Source organism: Capsicum annuum, chromosome 4, assembly GCF_002878395.1.
Source record: "Capsicum annuum cultivar UCD-10X-F1 chromosome 4, UCD10Xv1.1, whole genome shotgun sequence".
Lineage (NCBI taxonomy): Eukaryota > Viridiplantae > Streptophyta > Magnoliopsida > Solanales > Solanaceae > Capsicum > Capsicum annuum.
This window is the reverse complement of record NC_061114.1, coordinates 128,488,366-128,504,632: the sequence shown is the minus strand read 5'-3', so window position 1 is coordinate 128,504,632 and position 16,267 is coordinate 128,488,366.

Below are 16,267 nucleotides of genomic sequence, written 5' to 3'. Positions count from 1 at the left end.
AAAAGACAAAATTTTTGCTTATCTTTAGAAGGCACTATATAGCCTGCAGTTGGAACTTCAACTTTCTCCCCCTTTTAAATTAGGTGCAATTCTAGTATAATGCTCATCTCTTGCAAGTATAATCGAGTGTTAATTGTATACTAAGTCTTTCCTTTAACATTCATGAATGTCCTCATAAAAGCCTCACATATACTTTTCTCAATATGCATAGTATCCAAATTATGTCGTAATAAGAGATACTCCCACTATGGAGGCTTAAAAATCATACTCTTCTTGTTTTAGTTATCCTTTCTATCTTTATGTGATATCTTCTTCCTTTTATTAGGATCCCTTGATAATTGTTGCCCTTCAAGATTTTGTACTTAAATAAGTATCTCAGTACCCGAATGATTTTTTGATGGTGGACATTTAACTTCTGTACCATCAAATGACAGATTTACATATCTCTATTTGTGACAAGAGGAAGATAATATTGTTGACCCATAAACACTACTTCTTACTATCAGCTAATCAAATTGATGAAGTGCCTTTATTACAACACAAACATGCTATTTTTCCTTTGGTTCTATTTAGTTGATGCATCATAGGTCTTAATACCAATTTCCCCTAACTCATTCAATTCTTCTATTAATGGCTAAAGATATATATCAATTGCATCTCCTAGACCATTTGGACTAGGAATAAGAATATACAAAATAAATCTTTTTGTTTCATACATAACCAAGGTGGTTTATTATAAGGAATAAGAACCATAAGCCAAATGCTATGTGAGATTTGTGAATACTAAAATGGCTGAAATCCATCACTAGCAAGTCCATGTCTAACATTATGAGGATCGACCATAAATGAAGGATAAAGTTCATCAAATGACTTTATGCCATTGAATCATTATTCCATCATCAACTTTTTTATCTTTATGCCATGTTATTAGAGTAGATATATTTACGAACATAAAAACCTCTAAAGTCTAGGATTTAAGGGAAAATAGCGTAAAGTTTTTGCTTCTATCTTTTTACCTTTTTTGTTCCTTGTTTCCCCACTATGGATATTTATTTTCCACCTAAACGCACCACAAACTTTACAAGAATTGAGTAAGCTATCTTTCTTCCAGTATAACATGCAATCATTAGTGCAAGAATCTATCTTATTATAAGAAAGTTTGAGATCTTAAATTATTTTCTTTTCCTCATTATATGAGTTTGGCAAATTGGCGCCATCAGGCAACAACTCCTCTTTCAATATTTTCAATAACATTATAAATGATGGATTACACCAATGGCCCATACTTTTGATGTGAAGCAATTTAATCAAAGAGGAAAGCTTTGACATTTTTGAATTTTGGTACAGTGGCTGCTTGAAATCCTTTAATAGTTTGTAATTTTTTTTGCATCAAGAATTTGCTCCTTCTTAAATAAATCATCAAAATCAGGTGTAGGTCCACCATCAATATTAGGATATAAATCTCTTAATAAGTCTTATACTTCATCTTTACTCTCACATTCTTTTATTTCATTATCATATTCATCATTAGATTGAGATAATAGTTCACCCAAGCGCTCTCTATGGTTAAAACAAAAAGTATAATTTTGAACTATTACATGTACTCTTAAATATGTATTAGCTGTTTTATGAGTTTCCCAAGAAGTATCACAACAGTTGGTATATTGATATCATATTTCATGTTCTTCTCTTATTTATCAAAAAGTATAAGTCAAAAACTTTTTCACCCATTTTTATAGATTTCATTGGACCGGTCATTAATATGTTCCATCCATTAATTACTAGATGCCTTAACCTTGTAAAATACATATAATATTAGATTAAGAAAAATAAAAAATAAAAAAATTATATTAATAAGATGCGTAAAAACATACACATTCTCAATAAAATAATTCTACATGAGGTTAAGAGGTAGATTTCCAGACGTACAATGAAACACTAAGATGTGAACAACAATATAACAACTATAACCTACAATCTTATATAAGCTTTAGAATATGCTGATCATGAGTTTAACCAATCTCTATAACTATTTTGAGTTTACCATTTATCTCATCCTTTCCCAGTTCTTTCACTAAGCTAATGGTTTGTAGAAACATGGGAAACTCTTCCAGTTTACACCCAATAGGTCAAATAGTGGCACAATGGAATTTTATTAAGGGTATCACATTATTGAAAAAGGTAGATGTGTAAAACATATGGGGAGTAACATATAATATATACATATAAAATTAAGATGTTTGCCTAGCTTAATAATGTAATATTTTCTTAGTCTATTACTATTGTAAGTTCTCAAAAAAAAAATTTATTACAATTATGTTCATTATGGTAATGGTTGCTAAATTCTGAAGACAACCATGGAACTTTTCAATAATTAAATAGTAGTATTTTAAGTTCTTTGCCTCATTTAGTCCTTGATAAGTTATTTTGTTTTAGTGTTGTTGTTGTCTTGGTTTAATTATTGACTAGTTATGGTTTTCATTCAGCTAAAAGAAGTTAAGAAGCAAGAAAATATTTTTGCATAGAACTATATGATAGTATTTATGCCAAGGATGGCAATATGATAGTCACAGGACAATGACTTTACTGACCTAAGGAAGCAACATGGAACAACAGATGAATTTCTAGGTGCAATATTGAACCTTAAATCCTAAATCTTGGAGACAAAATTCAAGATTTTTAAAAAAGATAGAAGAACTTGACAAAATAAAGAGTTCTAACATCTCTCGTGTGAGATTTATATACTCATGCACAACCTGCTCATTTTTAGACACTCTTTCCAGACCAATCAAAAAAATTAAGCAAGTTGTGATTATTGAAGGTATTTTATGAGGTAAAATAAGAAAGCATGGAATGAAATCGACCAATTTATCCACTAAAAGTTAACTTTATCTGTATATAATAATCAAATATATTGTCAAATACAACCAACCATATAAATGTATATTTATTCATACAAAGAAACCTCAAATAATTTGAGTTAATTTTGCATATTATTAAGTCCATGATCTTAAACCATGTAATGAGTTATATGGATATTATTATACCTATAAATATTCTCAGTAATAATAAGACTTTGAAAAGCCAATAAATAGTTTCCTATGTTGAACATTTTTCTTAATAAAGTAAACCACGTAAAGAATGAGACTATAATATAGGCTGGGTAATTTAAACAAGTGGCGCCTAAAAAATTATTTAATTATAAATCTACAATACTCCTACTATCAATGCTTTCATGTTAGTCTTATCACTGTCATATCAAGCCTGTAACAATATAGATGTTGAAGTTGATGGCAGTGAAATATTTATTTCAGGAAATAGGGTGACATGGATCAATAGTTGGTAGTAATGGGAAATAAGAAGTTGGAGATGGACTTTTGTCATTCCAGCGGAAGGGGATAAGGAGAATGGTCAAAAATATAAAGGAAAAATAGGTATAGGTAGCTGTAAAGATGAAACTGTATAGCTGGGACAATGACAGTGGTACTTAAGTGCACAGGATCTAATGTCATTATTTCCACAAAATAATTATCACAATCAAAAAGATCAAAGTCACCAGAAAACAAGTACACCACCAACCAAAAGATCAGGAGAGACAAGTAGCAAATCATTGACAAACAATATTCAAAAAATAGAACTTTTGGTCTCCCTCTCCCATAGGCACATCTAATAGAAAATAATTGAGTTTGATGGGAAACACTTTAGAGTACTTAAGGAAAGCATATACTGCTTATAAACACTGTTAACAGTTATCCTAATATGAATATCTCAAGCCCATATCCAAAACAAATAAGGGAGAATGACCAAGAAAGAGTAAAATTTATCACAAAGTACAATATTTTGAAACTAAAATATCAAGGCAACAACTCTTATTCTGCACCTAGATCTTGTTCCACTATGATTTTATTCTTAATTAAAAAATAATAAAAGTCACCCTAAAAACAAGCTTAAACAAGGTAATCAATATTAAAAATATGAGGCAACATGTCAACCAATATAGTCATATTGGTTTCCTTGGGATTCATGTTGACTAATGAATAAACAAATAGTAAATGCAATAAACTGTACAATTCACAAAAACAAAAATTCACAAATTAATATTTATCTAAATGTTAGCTATTCTAGTATTTCCATATAGTTTGGAATTTGTATTGATTGTTATATTGCAATAGACTAAATATATACTAAGATTTTGATTATTACATATGTTCCCAATCAATTTACAATGAAATAGAGAATGAAGAATTGTTTGAATTAAATCATTTAAGCTTTGTGTTTCTTGTCTTGAACTTCTAGGAAGACAATATTAACAATAAGAAATTAATGATAAGTTTAACGAACACTCCATCTCTTCATATTAAAGACTTCAAACTCATCAACGATTATAGTACCACAAAAAAGAGGATGGACATGTACCAAAAAAACAACTCAATGAATGAGAATTCGTACCTCATTTTTTATGGAAGTTGCGATGAAATATAGAGAGATTAGGGCATAAATGACTGAGCATTCAATGAGAAATCAATGGAAAATAGGAAACAAAACATTTGTAACTTTTATATTTTCTTCAACCTGCTAGAATTAATGGTTTTTTTTTAGAAAAAAAGTTTCACAAACAATCAACTGGTAATTAAGTGTAGTACAATGAGAAAACATTGATTAACAGTATAATGACGTTTAAATTGTTCCTACAAAGATAGGTATTCTATAGTACTATAAAACAGAGAACTATGACATTTTTGGACCAAACATACCTCATCAAAGAAACAAATGACTGCTATGTACCAAACAAACAAACAGTTTTTAAAGCTGTGATGGAAAACAGAGAGATGAGATTTTTTGGATAAGAAATCATACCTCAGTTGCTATAGATAAAACTTGCGATAATGGAAGTTGTGATAATGGAAAAAAGAGAGATTTAGGGCAAAATGATTTGAAGCTGATAATATTGATCAATAATGAGAAAGCCAATGGAAATTTTGATGATAATGTTAGAGGTGTACAATTAGGCCGTGATATTTGGAGAATACAGAGTGTTTTTTATTTTTTTGCATTAAATTTAATTTTATTAATTAGCATTATTTTTACTAAAATATTTAGTAGACTAATTTGGTGGTACTTTTCTCTAAATAACTAATAGCGACTACTTAATAATTTTCTAGGACCAAATTTTATACCTTCACAGTAAAAATGCAAAATTAGGGACTAGAATTTAATCTTGTCCTAGTACATATATGTTTAGAGATGAAATGATTGACTTGTTCCTGAAAGTTGGTCTTAAATTGACTTTTTTATTTTAGTGAATAAATATTTTAATTGGCCTTTAAAGCGGAATGTGTAGCAAACCCGTGAAAGTTGAGTCTGAAAGAATAACATTAGAAACTGCACTAGCTGATGCAAGTGTTGATATGATTGGGAGGTTTTTCTCTAAAGAACTAATAGCGACTACTTAATAATTTTCTAGGACCAAATTTTATACCTTCACAGTAAAAATGCAAAATTAGGGACTAGAATTTAATCTTGTCCTAGTACATATACGTTTAGAGATGAAATGATTGACTTGTTCCTGAAAGTTGGTCTTAAATTGACTTTTTTATTTTAGTGAATAAATATTTTAATTGGCCTTTAAAGCGGAATGTGTAGCAAACCCGTGAAAGTTGAGTCTGAAAGAATAACATTAGAAACTGCACTAGCTGATGCAAGTGTTGATATGATTGGGAGGTTTTAGTCCCCAAATGAATAGAAGAATTGGATGATCAAGTCCCCCATTTGTTCTTAATTCACCCTGACTATTTTGGGAGGTTCGAGTCTCCCATAAAGGCATATATGGATATGGATATTCTCTAATTCATGTAGCTACATACATTGGGGTCTACGCATCTAGGGGATAGCATGTCCTGTATAACCCATAGGTGTCTTTTTATATTACGGTTATGCTACACAGGCCAGGTTTAAGGTTTTCAAAGTTCATGTTAAGCCTTATTCCCTAACCTAGCATATGGTATTGTATACATATATGTATTTCATATGATATTAAGCTTTAGATATTGCACTGGTTAAGAAATATTATCATGGCATTATATTGTTCCTCTATCCCTAAGTTATATACTACCGCTCCAACTGCTAACTGTTTCCAAACGTTGTATCCCCACGTGATGAAGACACCAAAACTTCTACTTTTTCTATGTAGTGATCAGGTGCTTAAGTTAGTTCATGAATTGACATTCTAGTGGTGAACTTCCATACTTCAAAAGGCTTTATTTTATGATCCTTATTTCATTTGTCTTAAACCTTATTTTGACTTTCTTTTGTCTACTTTTGGGGCATGTCTTGACATTTTACTGATTTCAATTTTGTAGGGGCTTTGTTTTATTACTTTACACTTGAGTGTTGTTTTGAGGGATTGTTTTGGTGACAAATGGTTGTTTAGTTATCGATGATCGGTATTGACACATAATGAATTGTCATTGGTTGCATTATACACTTATTTTATATGCTTGGAATTAATCCGACACTTAAGGTTGTTGCATTGACTAGGTTAGGTAGGTGGGGTAATCTTTGGTCCATGTGGGACTTGAGTACCCATCACGGCTAGGCCTTAATTTTGGTCGTGACAACATTGGTATCAGAGCCCTAGGTTCATGGTAAATTATATGTCTATATATACATGAAAAGTATAGTCTTTTTTATGGGTGTGTAGTATGCCACACTTACAACAGAGAGGATATAAGACATTTAGGAATGTTCCTATTTTTTTGTCTTAATTTCATGCTATCAAGTTTAATGTCTTGGGTCCTTCTGATTTTGGTTTGTTTCTCTTTCAGACCATGCCTCCAAGATGATATGATGTCCGTTAAACTCCTTCTATCCCATTTGAGGACAATGTAGATGTAGCTCGTCTTATTTTGAGGTCCAAACCAGGTCAAGGGTTACTACATTTGACTACCTTAAGGAGTCCTTTTTGTCCCCACTAATCCTACTCCTGAGAGAGACCTTCATGCTTATTTGCCTCAAGGGGAGGTTACTAATTCTACGTTCTGTTGCTTCATTAACCTATTGACCCAGTTGGTGTCATCTCAGTAAGAACAATCTGGTTCTTCTAGTTTTTCTATGAGTCATTTGAGGCCACTAAAGTTGGCCAATTTATGAGGTTGCATCCTCTAATGTTTACTGATACAAAGGTTGAGGAGGATCCTCAAAGTTTTGTTGATGAGAGCGAGAAGATATTCTGGGTTATGCATATTTAGAGGTTAAAGGTATAGAGTTTATTTCTTACCAACTGAAAGATGTGGCCTACCAATGATGCAGAGAGTGGGAATAATTGAGAGGCGAAGATGCTTGTTCTACCTTGTGGGATAATTTCTCTAGTGCATTTTTGCATTACTTCTTTCCTTAAGAGTTGAGGGAGGTAAAAGCAAAGGAATTTTTAACTTTAAATAAGGAAGAATCATAGTCAAAAAGTATGCTTTGAAATTCTATCAGTTGTCCTGGTATGCTCCTGAGGTGGTATCTAACATGAGGGACCAGATGATATAGTTCGCTTCAGGATTTTCCCATGAGCTAATTCTTTAGAGTAAGGTTGCCTTGCTGAACAAGGATATGAACATCTCTAGATTGGTCTTGTATATGCAACAGGTCAAAGAGGAGAAAATGAAGCAAGCTGAGATTATTGACAGGCATAGTAAGAAATTTTGATTTTTAAAATGGGGTGAGGGCCAATAGCAGAGTGGAAAGTGGCCTAAGAAGAAGAGTTGGGGGAGTCCTAAATATTACTAGACGTATAGTGTTCCAAACCCACAATTGTCTTGTGATCGACATTTGTAGGGTGGTGAAGATTATAAGGCACAAGGTTCCCAATCTCAAGCCAGTGGGCATAGTCAGCACCATCCTACCCTCCCTACAGATTTTATGGTCAGCACCACTATGGTGAGTGCGAGAAGGATAGGAACTGATGTTTTATGTATGGTAATATTGGACATATGCAGTGGGATTATTCCACTCGAGTTGCTTCTAGGGAAATCAAGGTTTTTTTTGCCTCTTCTTTAGCTCCTAAACTAATCGGTACCACTTCTGGCTTTGGCTCTAGCCGGAACCATCTTTATGCTCTCACTACTCATCAGTAGTCCGAGGCTTCTATAGATGTCATTACTGTTATATTAATATTCTTTACTATGATGTATAATATTTGATTGATCGAGGCTCCACTATCTCTTATGTGACCCCAATAGCGGTTGTGCATTTTGGTTTTGGTCCTAAGTGTCTGTTAGACTCTTTTCTATTGTTACCCCAATGGGTGACTCTGTTGTCGTCAAAAGAGTCTATAAAGGGTCTGTGGTATCTTTTGGTAATAAATAAACTCTATTATACTTGATAGAGTTACACATGTTTGACTTTGATGATAGTTTGGTGATGGACTAGTTGCACTCATAATATGCTTCTTTGGACTCATCCTATCTCTATTCCCCTGTATAGAATGGCTCCAGCTGAGTTGAATTAACTTAAGGAGTAGTTGAAGGATCTCTTAGACAAGGATTACATCAGTCCTAGTGTGTCTCCATGAGGTGACCTGTCTTGTTCGTGCATAAGAACGATGGTTCCCTTCGTATGTGCATTGATTATCAAAAGTTGAACAAGGTGATGGGTAAGAATATGTATCTAATTTTTAGAATTTATGATCTCTTTGCTCAACTTCAGGGTGCCAAATTCTTCTCTAAGATCAATCATCATTTCGGGTATCATTTTTTAATTATTAGGGATATGGATATCCCTACTCGTACCACTGCTAAGATACATCTTTCAACTGATACACAACAAACTCTACACCTTCAGAAAAAATAGCATGTGAAACCCTAAAAATCTTCTCTGTCTCAATAAAAATCCTTGAGGATCCTCCTTAACATTAGAGACTGTAAAGTTTATGGGATTCAGCCTCATGAACTGGCCAACCCAAGTGACCTCAAATAAATAAGAAACAAAACTAGCATTATCAGACTGACAAGACTATAAGGCCACCGTAGGCCTTGTGGACACTCAACGAACCTAAACCATGCTTCAACACCAAGATTTTCAAGACCCAAACGAGGTCCTAGTCATTATGGGTATCTCATGCCCACCATAGGCCGAAGACCACCCCCTTATCCTATCCTCACGAGAACATAAATATAAACAGTAGAAGCCAACCAAAAGTAATAATAAGAAAGATAGATAGACCAACTAAAATATTTTAAGAATATAAAGAACAAGTAATCCCACATTTGTCCATAAAAGTCTTTAAAACTAGAGTACCAACCTAGGTCGGGACATGCCCCTCGTCGTGACAAAGAAAAGTTGCAATTCCAAAAATAAGAATGAAAACCTAATGAAATAGTAGGTCTTTTATAATGATGGAGGCTAACAAATTCAGAAGAACTCAACCGACAAAACATACCACCTCACTCTGCACAAGAGTTACAGAAAAACATGCGAACCCTACATCATGAAATGTAACATCAAGGGATGGTCAGTGGGTTTAACACTGAGATGTAACTCAGGGAAACTAGTAAAGTAGTGAAAATACCAAGAACCAGTCAAATCCATATGCACAACATTCATATATACATATAAAGAGTGGCAAAATAGGGACAAGGGTAGTTAATATGAGAGTATAAAATATTAGCCTAAACTATGTAGCTCGCTCTATCCTAAGGGCACTCACGGGATATATAGTTTCATCTCCCCTGTCTGAAAGAGCACCAGTTCATTTGAAACATATGAACCTAGGAAATCCAAAGGAAAGGCTAAAGATATAAAGGTGATAGCCATTCATAAAATATATAGTGTGTGCCATGCAAACGATCCTATAGACCCCCACACCGGCAAATATTGTTTCCAATGTTGGCCCCTCTGGGAACTTCTCTTTCATGGTAAGCTACATAATTTCTTTTAATCCTATATTAAAATATTTAACTCATAAACCCAACCAATAATCCAGGAGTCATTAATTAAGTCTTGTTCAAACAAGGTATTGTCATACCAATATGCTTGCAAGCTTAGATATAATGGTGCCATGCCAACTCAATTAACCATTAGACTTTCAAGTTCAATTTAAAAATCCAAACCATGGACACCAAGGGCCTTCCAAACTATTTTGATTATCCCTTATTCTTTAGTCCAATTAAAGGTTCAAAAAGTAAGTTAAATCATGCAAATTAAATATTCAAAACAAAAGATATGATGTTGATTGAGGTTACTGCTATTACAAAGAAAAAATCCAACAATTTGGGAAAACCTATGTTCCCCGTTCCAATCCCCATAACCATTCACCCATTAAGCCCCAAAAGTGTCAATTAAAGCATGAATATCATATTTAAGACATGTGAATAGAAATTCATCACCATTAAAGTACCTCAACCCAATTTCAAACACAATAAGGCAATCATATGAATATCAAACAAATTTATGCTAAACTAATAAATACAAATTTATGGGTGAGAGATATGCTTGAAATACACAAGAAATGAATATTGAATCCCTTGTAAAAGCCTAGTATTCTCTTGCCTTAAGAGTTAAAGAGGAGAAAGTAGTGGATTTAATTTGATAACTGATGTTAAAGGGGTCATTAAAGTGTTTTTAAGTGGTGGGTAAAGTGTAAAGGATGGAACAAACCAAAAAGTCCCCAATTAAATTGGGCAGGAAAAATAAGGGCCAGTCGTCATGGATTGGCTAACGACTCGTGATAACTGATCTAGCGTCATTGCCTGGACTCGTGACCTTAGAATAAAAAATTCAATCCTTCACTATGATGATCACAAGTCTCTCACCACAACTCATTACCCATCATCACAAGTCATGAAGAAGACTAGTAATCAAAGAAGAACATATGGGCGACTCCCTCCCAACAACTCATTGCATGACCTTATGTCATGACCTAATTTACGAGACATGATTGGACCTATTAAAACTATCATAACCAAAACGAGGGTCTGGTTATGACAAATATCTCAAGTCCACCAAGGATCGGAGACCATCCCATTTGCCTATCCAAATAGAATGCAACAAACCTTACAACAACTGAATTACAAACTTATAATAAGATAGAAAGTAAGATGTTGAAAGACATCTAAGATTGTCAACTTCAAACTAAATCCACAATAATATCCTCAAAGCCTTTACAAATCCAAAAATAATATAAGTCGGGACATGCCCCTGATGGTAGCCAAAAAGAGCTAAAAGAATAGTCTAAGACAATAGGAAGACAAAACATAAAATAAGGTCTTTCGAAGTAAGAAACCTCTCCACTTCAATATGACTGACGAGCTATCCCATGATTACCTAGTCACTCTGCAGAAAAAGTATAAGTATTTTTTATTTTTACATCGAGTGGGGATACAATATCCGGAGACGATTAGCGGGTTGAAAGCTAGCATGTAACTCAGGTATAAAGGATAAAGTAACACCATGACCAAAAATCCAAAACAATCCAAAAATCCAAATGCACACAAATATATGCGTAAACATGAATATAATGTGTTATGGTAGGGAAAATGGATTAGCATGCAATTTGAAAATCTTAACCAGGATTGTATAGCCTGACCATCATAAAACTACCTACAGGCTATATGGGTCTAATGTCTCCCCCTAGTCAGGACTTAGTTAGCCGCACGAACTGGGGATATCATAAAAGGCTGGGGAATGCTCGTACTCTTCACCATCTATGATACAATTATACATATATATATATATATATATATTGTGTGTGACATAAGCACACGGTCATCAAGACAAACCCTCATGTTGGGAAACATGAGTTTCTGGTATTAGTCCTTCCAGACTCATACCTTCACGACTAGATAACACAATTCCCATTAAGCCCAATTAAAACATTTAACATATAAACCAACTATTACATTAAGGAGTCAATCATTAATGCATCATTAAGTTGTATCATCATACCGACTATAGCTTGCGAGCAATGTCATTAAGCGAACACTTTGGGGAATCCTTGTACCCTAGACTCCATTATTAAAGACAACTTGGGGGATTCCTTGTATCCTACAAGGTTTTCAAGACCATTATTATCAGCTTGCGGGATTCCTTGTACCCCACAATGTTTTTAAGACATCCTTAACCATTTTTCCATTTATACCATGTGATAGTTTTAAAGAATAAGTTAACCTAATTGATAAATCACATTTAAAAACCAATTATGTATGTGGGTTGGGGTTGTTATCAATTTCAATACCAAAATCCAATTATTTGGGGAATTCTTGTGCCCCTAATTACATTGTTAAATAGTTTGGGAAATCCTTGTACCCCTGAATTCATTCACCATTCCTATACACCCCAATGAGTGTACAAGATAATAATTCAATGCATAGTAAATCAATAGTAATCCATGAGAAAAACGTTTAGAAAATTTATATCGAAAACCCTCAACCCATTATTCAAAACCCAACATCAAAACCATGTGACTAATAAACCAGTTTCACAGTATTAAGAAAATACTAGTATAGGGAGAGCGATACATACATACCTTAGTCACCAAGGAATTTAAAGAAGAAATCACCCTTAGAGACCTACATCACCACTTTCCTTAAAACCCTAACCTTGTTTATGATGGAAAATTTGAGAGAGTAAAGAGAGTGTTTGATATCTTAAAGTGTTGAAAATAACGCCTCTTTGGCACTTTATGGTCATATGGTCCAAGTAAGGAAGGAGAGAAATTATAAAGATGCCCTTACTAAAAGCAAAGAATTTTACCGCCCAGTCCTTACGGGTCACCCTACGACTGGCTACGAGTCGTTAACTCATAGTCAAGACAGTGTCCTGACGCACCAAAACTATTAACACTGTGACTGCACTATACGAATTGTCAAGTGACCTTATGACTCATAGGGTCTGATTCGTAACCCAGGCAGAAGCATTTGGGGTAGACACTGGTCACCCTAAGATTTGGAGACCATGACTCGTAATGAGTCTTTACAACTCATAACCCTTAGTCAAAGTCACAATAGAAACATTCGGCTAGAAATTGATCAGATGATAATTTGGTATTTAAGACTCGTAGTGACACCCTACGACTTATTAGGAGAATCGTAGTTAGGGCAGTGAGTTCAAAGACCTAGAAATTTTCAGGGATCAAAATTTAGGGTGATACATTCTCCCCTCATTAGGTTTATTCATCCTCAAATGTTGATCCAAGGCATTCATTATCATGATTTAACATCGAACAGAACCACACTTAACTTTAACAAAGACTGAAAACAAAGATGCTAAGGTTCACACATACCTTAAGTACGATTATCCAAAACGGGCAACAAAAATAGGTATTCAGACAACATGTCCTCTTTAGCATCACAAGTAGCTTATTAAACACTATGCTTCTTCCATAGAACCTTTACCAAAACAATATCCTTTATCCTAAACCAACGGACTTGATTATCCAAAATCTCAACTGGGAATTCTTCGTAAGATAAGGAATCTGAATACCCAGAATCTCCAAAGGACAATCAATATTGGATCACCAACAGATTTTCTCATCATTAAAACATGGAATACCAGGTGAATCAAACCCAAATTACATGGAAATTCTAACTCATCAGCCAAATTGCCCACTGTCCTTAAAATCAAGTAAGGGCCAACATACCGTGGTCTAAGCTTTCCTTCTAAAAATCTACGTCACTCCTTTTATGGGAGACACCTTTAATAACACCCAAAAACCAACTTTAAATTCACAATCCCTTTGCCTCATGTTTACATTAGACTTTTGGCAACTTCGAACGATCTTAAGCCTTTCCCGGATCACATTCTCCTTCTTTATAGCTTATGAACCAAATCAGGACCGAATAACCTTATCTCACAAACTTTGAACCACCTAATAGGAAAACTTCATCTCCTGCCATACAAAGACTCAATGGGCCATTCCAATTCTAGAGCGATAGCTATTATTATAAGCGAACTTGATGAGAGGTAAATGATCAACCCAACTACCACCATAGTCAATCACACAAACTCAAAGAATATATTTCAACATATGAATCATCCGCTCAACTTTTCCATCTATCTGCAGTAGAAAATAGTACTAAAGTTCACCTTAGTCCACAAACCTCTCTGAAATAAATGCCAAAAATTTGGTGAAAATTAAGTACCATAATAAAAAATAATATAAAAATGAGCACTATCAAACTTTATGGTCTCTTGGATAAATAGCTTCGCATAGTCCTTAGCCGAATAATTAGTCCTTACTGGCAGAAAAAGATTAGACTAAGTCATCCTATCCTTGATAACCCAAATCAAATCCAACTGATTCTGACACCGCAGAAGACCAATAACAAAATCCATATTCATCACTTCCCACTTCCACATGGGCAACTTAATCTCTTGAGATAGCCCATCGGGCCTTAAGTGCTTCATCTTCATATGTTTACACACCAATAACTTAACCACAAAATTGGCGACATACCGCTGCATGTTATTCTACCAATAGATATCTTTCAAATCATTGTACATCTTCTTCAAACTAGGATGAACTATATACCTTAACTCATGAGCCTCAGCCAAGATCTTCTCTTGCAGCCTATAATCATGGGAACACACAATCTACCTTGGTACCTTAAGATACCATCACCACCATTCTCTAAAGACAAAACTTTTAATTGGCCCATATTATCCTTGATTTGCATCAAGAAAGGATCCAAAACTTGCCCCTCTTTTACCTCAGCACCAAGAGATAATCTCACCACCTCTTGAACAAACACCTTTTCATCTTTGGAATCCAAAAAATGAACTCCAAGGTTAGCCAAATGGTGAATGTCCTTCACCAATCCATGTTTCTTCTCATCCTAATGAGATAGACTCCCCATAGATAACCTGCTAATAGCATCAACAACCATATTAGCTTTATATAAATGATAATGGAGACTCATGTTATAGTGTTTGAGTACCTCAAGGTATCTTCTTTGAATGATAGTCAACACCTTCTAGGAGAACATATACTACAAAATCTTATAGTCTGAGAAAATGTCCACATGAACTCCATACAAATAATTAAGCTAGATCTTTAGAGAGAAAACCACAACTAACAACTCCAAATTATTAGTTGGATAATTCTTCTTATACACCTCCAACTACCTAGAAGCATACACCACCACCTTGATATGCTACATCAATATACAACCTAGCCCCACATGGCATTCATCATAATAAATGTAAGACCCCACAAAATCCTAAGCTTAATTTAGTCCTTTTGGCTTGTCAAGGGGTCCTAGACTTAGAATACTTTATCTAACTGCTCAGACTTAGTGTAATTTTAACCTACGAAGGTTGGAAGTCTTATTTTGAGACCTTTACATCCATTAGATGTTGATGTTTAGGTTGATTAATGATCAAAAAAATCCATAGGTATTTCCAAACAAGTTTTGGAATTTTTGGACTGCATTTGAAGCTCCTTTGGAATCCCAAAACAGTGAATCAACGTGATCTTGGTGCGTCGCATCGACTATCACGTTGATTACTATTTTCCCCAGGTACCTGTGTCTAATTCTAGTGAATCGATGCAAATATGGCACGACACTTTGGCTATCGCGTCAATGCCATCGATGCACCGCGTCGACCTGCGTGTTGGTAACCCAGTTTTTAGTCATTAAAAAACCGCATTCTTAGGGGTATTTAGGTCTTTTTCCCTTGAATCTCCGCCCCCAAAACATGAAATTAAACTCCCTATAAAGCAAATATAGTTATTATTTCTTAAATTTTCCCAAGAACAAAACCCTAGAAGATTTAATATCAAATCAAGAACTCAAGATTCAACCATAAGATTTCAAAAATTCTTCAACAAAGGTATGTGAAGTTTCATCCAAGGGTTTCTTCCACCCTTGGAGTCCAAGGATATCTTTTAAACTTCAAGTAATTAATTTTCTGATTTCCATGGTCGGAATTAAAGTGTATCCATAATTGCTATTTGAATTAAGTTTCTAATTCATGATTATATATATATATATATATATATATATATATACATATCTCATGTGAAATTGATCATTAAGTGTGTAGATTCGTGTGAGTCCATGATACACCCTTGACTTGTGAAATTAGAGATGAATTATGATGCTCACTTGTTGTTCAATACTATGTGCATATACTATGCTCACCAAGTGCTTGATAAATTGTCCATGTGAACTATTAAGAGAATGAAATCATGTCAAGGTAGCTTATGTGCAAGTTATATCATGCAAATGCTTGTCAAAATGCCCCAATGAATGAATGTTGCTGAAGTTCATAGATTACATGT